Source organism: Lagenorhynchus albirostris, chromosome 6 (assembly GCF_949774975.1).
Source record: "Lagenorhynchus albirostris chromosome 6, mLagAlb1.1, whole genome shotgun sequence".
NCBI lineage: Eukaryota > Metazoa > Chordata > Mammalia > Artiodactyla > Delphinidae > Lagenorhynchus > Lagenorhynchus albirostris.
The window spans coordinates 43,120,507-43,131,608 of record NC_083100.1 but is presented as its reverse complement, the minus strand read 5'-3'; positions in this window follow the sequence as shown (position 1 = coordinate 43,131,608).

Here is an 11,102-nt window from a genome sequence, read left to right as displayed (position 1 = left end):
ACCTTCTTCTTCTCTCCTTTGGGGACACCTTACAAAACCAATAGCTCTCAAAACCCAGAGTCAAGGGTAAGCTTGGGGTGCACATGAGCGGTGCACTAGGTAAACGGAGTATCTTTTCCTATCTGCACCTGTTGAGGACACCCTATTGTTTTCACTCTCCTAAATATGGAGAGGAGGATTTTCTGCTCTCACTTTACTAATATGGACTTTACACAAAAGGTCATATGAGAGTTGGGAGTGACTTTCTCATTTCCATCTGAGTAGACAGGTCCCATCCACTTTGCACCACAGCCTCAGGACTCCAGTAATGTGTTGTTTTTTGTTTTTTTTAACATCTTTATTGGGGTATAATTGCTTTACAGTGGTGTGTTAGTTTCTGCTTTATAACAAAGTGAATCAGTTATACATATACATATGTTCCCATATCTCTTCCCTCTTGAGTCTCCCTCCCTCACACCCTCCCTATCCCACCCCTCCAGGCGGTCACAAAGCACTGAGCTGATCTCCCTGTGCTATGCGGCTGCTTCCCACTAGCTATCTACCTTACAGTAATGTGGTTTTGATCATCACTAGGTTCAATGATCTTGAATCTCACCTGACAGCAACACCTCTTTGTTTGTGAATCTTGGAAATATTTGCTATAGAGCAGTGGTTGGCAACACTTTATGAGTCAAAGGCCTTTTGGGAGAATACTGGGACTGGTCAGAATCCTCTCTGGTGCACCTCTCAGGTGCACACGCATGCACCCGCATGCATATGCGCACACACACGCGTGCACACACACACTCTGACATACATCTTAGCAGGCTTGTTGATTCCAGATTAAGAATACCCCATCCCCTTGGCCAACCACGTGGTCCTTGGTCAAATATTATTCTTCTGTTAATATCCAGGATGCCCTGGGTTTTGCCTATGTATGTAAACGTACATGTATTTTTTATTTGTAAAACTGTAGTTTTACAAATAACTTATTCTCTTTCCATTTATATCCTTTTAAAGGATGGATTTCAGTTCAAAATACAAAATCTGTCAGACATTATTTGGAGAGATTCTTCCTTCTTTTGGACTAATCCTTAGGCAGATATTTCCATGTCTTACTTGTGTTAAAAGATCTCTCTATAGTGATATTAAATGCTTCTCTACACGAAACAATCATTTTCTCCTGCTGTTTTGAGATAGCTCTCTTTCTTATTGGCACCACATGAGATAAAGTTCTGTAATTGGGACAGAGATTTATGTAGCGTTATTGTTGAATGTATATGTACGCTGCTTTCCTAAGGTGAAAGACCCATGACACAAGACTTCTGTCTGGGGATTGATCTGGGGCCTGGTGCAACATATATGCTATAATAAGTCACAGCAGATGCTGCCTATTCAATCTCTGCTATCCCATGTGGGTTCTAGGGTGGATAATTTTGCTCATTCTTTTGGCCTTTGCTATGGCTTGTCAGGGACTGGACTCATGTTCATAACTCTGAGACGTGCTCAGCTGTGAAATAAGTACTGAAAAGATGAAATGCAATTGATTCTGAGCCATTGTGATCTTTCAATCCCATGTAAGCAAGAAATAAGTATTTTAAGTGGCCCAATAAATCTTTTTGAGTTTAAAAGTTCATACATTTAAAATATTTATGGACTGACTTGGGCAGAAAGACGAGGAAAAACTATGTACTGGCTCTGAAGTAGAGATAGAAACCATTATTGTGTATTAGTGACAAGCTCAGTGGAGTCAGCCTAGTGTATCTGTTTCTACAGAAACGAGAATCTTTTAGCATTAAGGTATGAGTTTGTGTACAGAAGTATAGGAGATGTCAGTTCCAAGATTGATTAAAAATGAAAGATTGGCTTTCTTTTAAACATCTGTAGCTGTTTTTTGTGTTTGGGTTTATTAGAAGAGGATATTACACTAAAATTCTTGAGGCTTTCTATAATCGGAAAGGGGTAATCCTTCAAACTGAGTGACAAGAGTTATGCAGGACCCATGAAAGAAGATACTGGAAATGCTTGGTATTCATTCATTCATTCAACAAGCATTACTGAGTGCCTACTATATTCCAGGACCTCTGTTAAACATAGGAATAAGAAAATGAATAAGACATTATATTGTCTCAGTGTAGTAAGAGAGACTGATAAACAGGTAATTTAACCATGGTGTGATATATTCTATGACAGAGGTGCACAGTATTATCGGAGCACTGAAGAAGTGTTCTTTTCTTGTTTTGAGAGATCAGAAGACCTTCTCCGAGAAGGTGATGTTTTCCAGAATGAGAAGTTATTGGCAAGGGGAAAAAGGAGAGAGAGGCACCCCAGGCAGCAGAGACACCGTATGCAAAGGTGAAAGTAAGAATCCTGAGAGATCAGGCACTGGAATGACTTGGTGCAGAAGGCCTGGGTGGGGGGTGTGATGGGAGATGGGCTGGAGAGGGAGGACAAGTCACATGTATGCCCTGCTAACGGTGGAGTAATCTGAAGTCAAAGGCTTTAGGATAAGAAGGCAGGGGCAGTGAGTATGGAGAAAAGAGCATGGATCTTTCTTTCTTTCTTTTTTTTTTTTTTTTTTGTGGTACGCGGGCCTCTCACCACTGTGGCCTCTCCCGTTGCGGAGCACAGGCTCCGGACGTGTAGGCTCAGCGGCCAAGAGCATGGATCTTTGAGTCAGCTGGCATGTATAATAACAAGAGCTCCAGGACTGATAGGATTCAGAAGATGACAGAGAAAGAGGAGCCTAGAATGTTATTTGCTTCCGACTGGGTGACTATATTGGTGATGATGGCATTCACCATAATCAAGAATAATGGACAAGGAATGGGGCTGGGATTGGGCAGAGATGATGGTTTCTTTTTTCATGTTGTGTCTGAGGTACTTGTGAGTTTCTGTTCTGAATATACTGAGTTTGAGGTAGACGTTCAGTAGACACTTGAATATAGGGAACTTGATCTTAAGAGACACAAATTTGGGAGTCATCAGTAGTTGAAGCCTTGGGTGAGGGTGAAATTAGAGAGAAGAGAGGGTTGAAAACAGAACCTAAGGTAACATCAACATTTAAGGGGGAAAGGCAGAGACAAAGGAATGCTATGTAATATTGAGAAAAGGCTGCAAGAGCATTAAGGGGAAAATAAGAGAGGGTGGCAAACAGAAGCCAAAAAAGAAGAGTGGTTCAAGAAGGCAGCAAGGTGTTATGGGTAAGGGGTCAAGTGATATGAGGACTTAAAACTGCCTTTAAGATGTGATGACTGAATGTTCATTGAGGATACTGGCAAGATCAGTTGTAATACAGTCACAGGAGCAAAGGGTTGGGTATAAAAGGAGGTGAGAAATCAGACACAAACCTACTGAGCTTTCTAAAACTTGATTGATGGGAGACAGAGCTTTTAAGACCCAGGTTCCTTTCTCAATAAACATAAGAATGCAACTTTATTACCTCAAAATTTTCATCAGCTAGAACTCCCTTCTCCCCGAGGATCATGGCTCAATCTTTTGAATATTTCTACCCACCAAGCACCTTTTATTCTAACTTTGCTTACAGTAATTTATATTATAAAAGAAATATATTCATTTATATATATATATTAATATATATTCAATATAAATATATATTCATTTTTCCAAAAATGAATTTATAGTATGGGATAAAACATCATCCACTTCTCAAGACTTAGATATGCCCTACCACCCACTGAGGTTACCAATGTAGAATTCACCAGGACACCTCACCACAGTGATAGGGATGGGGGTTGCAGTCACTAAGTTGCAGGGTTAATTTCAAAAGTGAGGAGTCATGGATGAATTACTATTGAATAGAAACCAGGAAGAACTATGGTATTGTATGCAATAGCAACTAGCCCAGGAAATAGCTAGTTGGGAATTTAAAGATTTCATATTTAAGTTCTCACATATATGCAGTGTTCCAGCCATTTTTGAGGGTTCTAACAGAGCCCACCGGCCCAGGGATCTTGGATGCATTGCCCTTGGCCGATGTCTTCACAGCCGTAATTTTCCTTTGAGGCAGGCATTATTGTCAACCACCAGGTTGTCAATGGAGAGATTTCCCCCAGCACTCCCTCTAACCGCTCATTGCCTCCCACCCTCTGCCCACTACCTGTGGGCACAAGAGTTCATGAAATGGAAAGAAGGTCCTCTCCAATTAAAGAGCACTCAATAAAGAAATCCAAGGAGGCTGCATTCTAAGAAAATGCTCTCCTTAGCACAAACCCTCACTCAGCGGAGCTAGTTATCAGATCTGCTAGTTTCTGATATATTTGATGGAAAGGGTCACCAAGTACTGAACTGTTCTGATGGAAAGGTATTAGAAAAAGTGTGCAAGCAATATTATTATTTTTTTCAGTAAGGCCAATTCATAAAAACATCCTCTCAAAATTTACAAACCACATATTTTGTCCAAGATGAAAATAGCTTTATTATTTTTCCTGATTATAAAAATAATGCATGTTTATTATTACAAAAACTGGAACATTGTTTGTATGAAAAAGAAGTAAATATAGCATGAAATCCCAAAGCCCACAGGAGGCCAACAGTTTAAAAAACAACTCAAGTAGTTTCTTTAGTATTTGACTTTCTTGACTAGAAAAATGTCAATGGGTGTTTTTTAGCCACTAAATTTTTGAATATTTGAAATTTGATAATTAAATATTTGAAATGAAGAAACAAAAGGCAGCTTTCTAATCTTTCACTCAGAATTGAAATCCTGGACCGCATTGTAGCCCTTCGACCCCAGGTTGCGAACAACTGATCTAAAATGCTCAGGGCAGCATCTGAAGGACCAGGTGGAATGGTGAGGCCTGGGAGACAGGCATCAGGACTCTCACTGCCTGAGGGTCTGGGAGGATGTTATAAGGGAAAAGGGAGTTTTAGCCACCAGAAGAAGGAGCCAAAGACCTGAAGCTAGACTTACATACTGTAAGGTCAGAGATCATGAAGTTCACTGTCCCATCCTAGCAACAGGGCCAGTATGGGACTGAATAGACACTCAAGTAATACCTCTTTTTTTGTTTGTTTTATAAATTTATTTATTTAATTTACTTATTTTTGGCTGCTTTGTGTTTTCATTGCTGCGCAGAGGCTCTCTCCAGTTGCGGCGAGCGGGGACCACTCCTCGTTATGGTGCGTGTGCTTCTCACTGCGATGGCTTCTCTTGCTGCAAAGCATGGGCTCTAGGCATGCAGGCTTCAGTAGTTGTGGCTCGCGGGCTCTAGAGCGCAGGCTCAGTAGTCGTGGCACACAGGCTTAGTTGCTCCGTGGCATGTGGGATCTTCCCGGACCAGGGATCGAACCCGTGTCCCCTGCACTGGCAGGCGGACTCTCAACCACTGCACCACCAGGGAAGTCCCTCAAGTAATACCTCTTGATGTAGGACAGGTTTCAGCTACTTCACTATTTGGCCCTGGGGTAGTGGTGCAGGACCACGGCACTGGAATGGAAGGAGTCTCTAAGGTTGAGGCTCTTTTATGGCTGCTAATCTGGAGCAATTATAGTGCCAATCAAAATCACCCAGTGGGACCAAAAGCACAGAAAAGCCCATGTGTCTGGAAACAACGAAATCCTTTTCCCCATGCCCAGGCTACATCTGGATGGGGCTAGTTGCTTTAGGCTGATAAAGATTCATAAAGAAAAATAAAAAGCTTTAGCATGCTTTCCAGTTTAAGGACTCCGTGGACTTGTAGAAGCATGCAGGACTCTGCAGGATACCTCAGGGGGGGATAAGTTCTGAGGAGACTTCTGGAATTTTTGAAGAAATTTGCAGACCTAGTGCTCTAGAGAAGAAAACGTTTGAGGTCTCTGGATCAAGATTACCTAAGGTCCAGACGCAAGATTTGGGGAGAACCTGTAAAACACCCACTGGCCGAGAGGGGATTGGGGTGGGTGAGGCCTGGTGAGAGCGGCCCAGAGTCTAGGACATAAGTGTCTGCTCCCTTTTCTTAGTAATGTGAATGGATTTCAGCATGTCTAGTGGGAAAGGAGGTTATGTACCTTTTCAGTAGAAGTCTTGATTGCTTTGGCATCTGGGTTGCTTTTCAATGCCCAGGCTCACATGGTCTGCTGCTTCCTCTGCAGGACATGGGCAGTGCTTTGGTGCTACTCTCTTTAAAGTTTTCCAGCTTTATTCAGAGTTGAAGTAGATCACCAGTGTGAACCCATCAGCGAGGACCTGCTTTTGTTTAACCTTGCTGTGGAAAGCCTTAAAATTGGTCTAAGACCCATCTGGAAATATTGACTGAGATTATGGGCCAGTTCAATTTACCTAAAATAATTTATAAAATTCAGGAATTCCCTGGCAGTCCAGTGGTTAGGACTCTGTGCTTTCACTGCCGAGGACACGGGTTCAACCCCCGGCTGGCGAACTAAGATCCCGCAAGCTGCGTGGCCAAAAAAAAAAAAAAAAAAAAAAAAAAATTCATTCATCAGTTCAACAATATTTGAGTATCTCGTATGTTCCTAGGCTCTGGGGACACAACAATGAGCCAAAGAGACAAAAATCCTGCCCTCAGAGAGCTTCTCATCTTGTACAAAAGATGTCAAGATTGAGAACACTGCTAAAACTAATGAGAAATCTATTACTAAGCCTTGGTTTTTAGTTCCAGTTAAATTTTGGTTTATTTAGTCAACAGTCCCTATTCCTGTATTATATGTTGTCTTGGTTGTTAATAAATTAAAATATTTTTTGGTTATACAATTATCTTTATCGGTATTTACATATGCTAACACCTGTGATGAAAGTATACACCAGACACAAATAAATGGGCATTTAGTTTTAGAGACTAAAGCAGAAACAGAATATTACATCATATGTTTGCTAAATTGCACTTCATTTGGTATAGACAGCTAATTCTTTTTCCTTTGCCATAATATTTGCTTTTCCTTATAGTTCTCCTCAAGTCTCCTCAGCAGTGAGGTGACAAGCTCCCCAGTCATCATTAGAAAGATGAAAATGCTTTTTAAAAAAGATTGGGAAAAAATTCTAGTCATTTTTCAGATTGATTTATTGTTTAACAGCAAGGTTTTGCCATAATGGTACTAACTTGTTACAGTTTGCAAGGAAATAAAAAAGACAATTATTCTACTAGTTGAAGAGACAAAATGCTAAATTATAAAACGGTGGGGGGGAAACTCAGGCAATTTAAATTTCCTGGCAATGGATCTATAATTTATTTGAGGGATCACAGTATTCTAAGCTATAGACAAATGTATTTTGTGGAGGAAAAAAAATTACACTTTGAGTTTCACTACCCAATTTTAGGGGTCAATTACACTGTTATATGTTGTAAAGAATAGTTTTTTTTTTATAATGCCACAGTGACTAACCTTGTACACATATTTCAAGTTTGTGCAGATGTACTTTTTTTTTTACATCTTTATTGGAGTATAATTGCTTTACAAATGTTGTTAGTTTCTGCTGTATAACAAAGTGAATCAGCTATAGGTATACATTTATCCCCATATCCCCTCCCTCTTGAGCCTCTCTCCCACCCTCCCTAACCCACCCCTCTAGGTCGTCACAAAGCATTGAACTGATCTCCCTGTGCTATGCAGCAGCTTCCCACTAGCTATTTTACATTTGGTAGTGTATATATGTCCATGACACTCTCTCACTACATCCCAGCTTACCCTTCCCCCTCCCCATGTCCTCAAGTCCATTCTCTACGTCTGTGTCTTTATTCCTGCCCTGCCACTAGGTTCATCAGTACCGTTGTTTTAGGGAATAGTTGCTCTCGATCATCACATATAGTACCTATAAGGAATCCTCTTCCTGAGTTTTGAATTCTTCTCTTTTCATCTTCGAAAAGCTTTAGCAAATTTTCCTGCCTAGGGGAAATTTCATCAATCTTTTTATCCTCTAATATTTTTGTTGTCATTTATCTACAGTTTTAAATTTTTTTAAATTAATTTTCTTTTTATTGAGGTATAATCAACATAAGAATATTAATTTCAGGTATACAGTGTAATGATTTGATATTTGTACATATTGCAAAATAATCACCACAATAAGATAAGTTAACATCCATCATCATAACATAGTTACAAAATTTTTAATTTTTTTCTTATGAGAACTTTCAAGATCTACTCTCCTAGCTACTTTCTATCTACAGCTTTTTTAATACTTAGAGTAAGAGTTGTGTTTTTCCTGCTGAGTCTCAGAGGCTGAAAATGCTATAGAAATATTTTTTATAATACCTAATCTGAATTTCAAATAATACTTTAATCATTATGCATTTATTTTCAAAGCATTCTTTAAATACATAAAAAAGATTTTTTTTTTTGCATGGAACTAAGAAATACTAATGCAGGGCTTACTGCATTTAGAGCACTATTCTAAACTAAGAGATATATAAATTAAAGAGATGAGACACTACTTGTTTTCAGAGACAAAAGGAAAAAGAGCTCACAGATTAAATGCTCACAGATGTGAGAGGAAGTATTTATATAGCATTGAGGTAAGAGATCAAGCCCTGAAGCTAGACTGCCCAGATTCACATCCTGGCTCTAACATTATTACTGTGTAACCTCAGGCCAGTAATTACCTTTTCTCTGCCTCAGTTTCATCATCTGTAAAATGGGATAATAATAACCTACCTTATTGGGCTGTTATGAGGGTTAAATGAATTAACACACATGCAGAGCATTTAGATTACTTTCTAGAACACAGTAAGCTCTCTAAGATAGTTCTTACTGTCATGGGCCTGGTGTTTTCAAATTGAATTACTCCTCTAATCTAGAGATTTACCGTCTAGTTGGAAAGGCCAAACATTTATAAGAGAACAACTTGAAAGGTTTCACAACCTGGAACCAATTAATAAGTATGGAGAAGATGTGGCATCAAGATGTTACCACAGCAAAGGAAGCAAGATCCAATTCAAGAAGATGGTCAGGAATAGGTAAGAACTGAGTGTGGTCTCAAAGGATAAGCAGAGTGGGTGAAAAATAAGTGTTTGGACAGGTAGGCAAGGAGTGAAAATATGGCAAATATAAAGACTATTAGATTTCTTTTAGAACCAGAAGTTCTTAACACATTCAAGATGATGCAAAATAACTAAGGACAGAGAGCATGAGCTTTCTGGCTAAAATTCTAAAGCTAGTTGCAGACAGAACCAGTGAGAATATCTAAAACTATGACTTCCAGCCCACCATTTCATTTGCTACACCAGTATGAGGCAGAATCAGGTTACGTGGTCCTTTCGTTGGTCAATTTTCCAATGCTGAATTCTTGAAAAAAAAAATTTTTTTAAGGGGCTCAAGTAAAAACAACTAAGGAAAAACATCAACAACAACAACTCTATACTTTTAGTAGTCATTCTCTTCCTGGGACACACACAGATGTGCTTTTATTTCTAAGTTTTTCCACAAAGACGGCAGGATTTCCCTTGTTTTGAATTAAATCATTGCATGTTTTCATTGAGGTAAAGCACACTTCTTACATTCTTTTACTCCTATAACTTGATAATTTATGTTTATGACCCTAAAATCTTAATAATAGTCTTTCTGCTTCTTCATAGCTTCTGCTTCTTCCAAATAGACTAAGGGGAAAGTAAAAAATGCTTTTGTACTTGGTGGATTTATTATCTATTCTTGACAGTTATTAGAACAACTGTAATCTGCTTCTTTTAAATTCAAAAGTTGTTGATTGATTGACTTTTGAAAAGAATGGCCAGGAAGGTAAAAGTATTTAAAAACCTCATGGTATGTCTTCAGAAGTTTGGATTTTGAGATTTATGAAAACTAGGTTAATGGTATTTTTAAAAGAGAAGCATAGCTTTGCTCTAGAAACATGTTTGGCTTTCTAATAGCTTCTTGGGTTCGTTTTCTCAATGTTATTAGAATGAGTTCAATAGCTTCTACTATTTTCTTTCCCGAACCTGCTAAAAAACAGGGAGAAAGCCTCAAGTGTCCCCACTCTGCTAGATCCTTCTAGAGGCAAAATTGTTCCTACATAACTATGCTCCCAATTTCTTTCTTGGGGCAGGAGCTCCAAAACCTTCCTAAGAGAAGTTCTCTTAATTGTCCTACGCAGCAAATACTTGTCTTAAACCTACTTTTTACTAAAACTTGGCCTTTTTCCAAGATCAAAAGATTACAGAATTTCCCCCACTCTTTCAAATCATCTGTTTACATTTTGTACTTGTGAAGCTGCCGTTTGAATTTCTGTGATTTTTGAAGAGCTGGACTGGACAGCAGAGGTCAGAGGCTCCCTTACTGCCAAACTGCTATAAGCAGTCACTTTGGAATCTAAAGTCAGATGGGCAAAATGGAGAAGGGAGGCTACAAGTGTCATCAGGTAGCAGGTCCATATGTTGTCTGTTGCGAAGACAGGGACCTTCAGGGTGTTCATTAGGCTAGGTTATCAAGGTCTGAGGCAGTGTACTGGACTGTGGCGGAGACTGTGGAGTCAGAAGGCTTGGGTTCAAATCCCAGCTCTGCCACTGTTCCGGGTGCCTACTGCTATACAACGACCACCCTGAAGCCCATCTTGTATTATTGCTACCTTCTGTTTCTGGGCACTGACTAGGCTCAGTTAGATCTCTCAGTCAGTGACTGGGGCTGGAGTCATCTCAAAGGCTTACTAACTCACATGCCTGGCAGTTCAGCTGGCTGTAGGCTGGGTCCTCAGCTGGCATCAGCAGCAGAAACACCACCTATACATGACCTACCACATGGCTAGAGCTTCCTCATAGCATGGCTGCTGAGTTCCAAGGGTGATTGGCCCAGGAGAAGGTCAGGTGAAAGCTGTAGCTCCTTTTACAACCTAGAATCAGAAGTTACCTACATCATTTCTGCTGTATTCTATTCATCAGGATCACATCTCTAAGTCTAGCCTATATGCAAGAGGAAGACAATTAGACTCCATTCCTTAATGGGAGGAGTGTAAAAGAATTTGTGGGACTTCCTTGGTGGCGCAGTGGTTGAGAGTCCGCCTGCCGATGCAGGGGACACGGGTTTGTGCCCCGGTCCGGGAAGATCCCACGTGCCGCGGAGCGGCTGGGCGCGTGAGCCATGGCCGCTGAGCCTGCGCGTCCGCAGCCTGTGCTCCGCAACGGGAGAGGCCACAACAGGGAGAGGTCGGTGTACCGCAAAAAAAAAAAAAAAAAAAA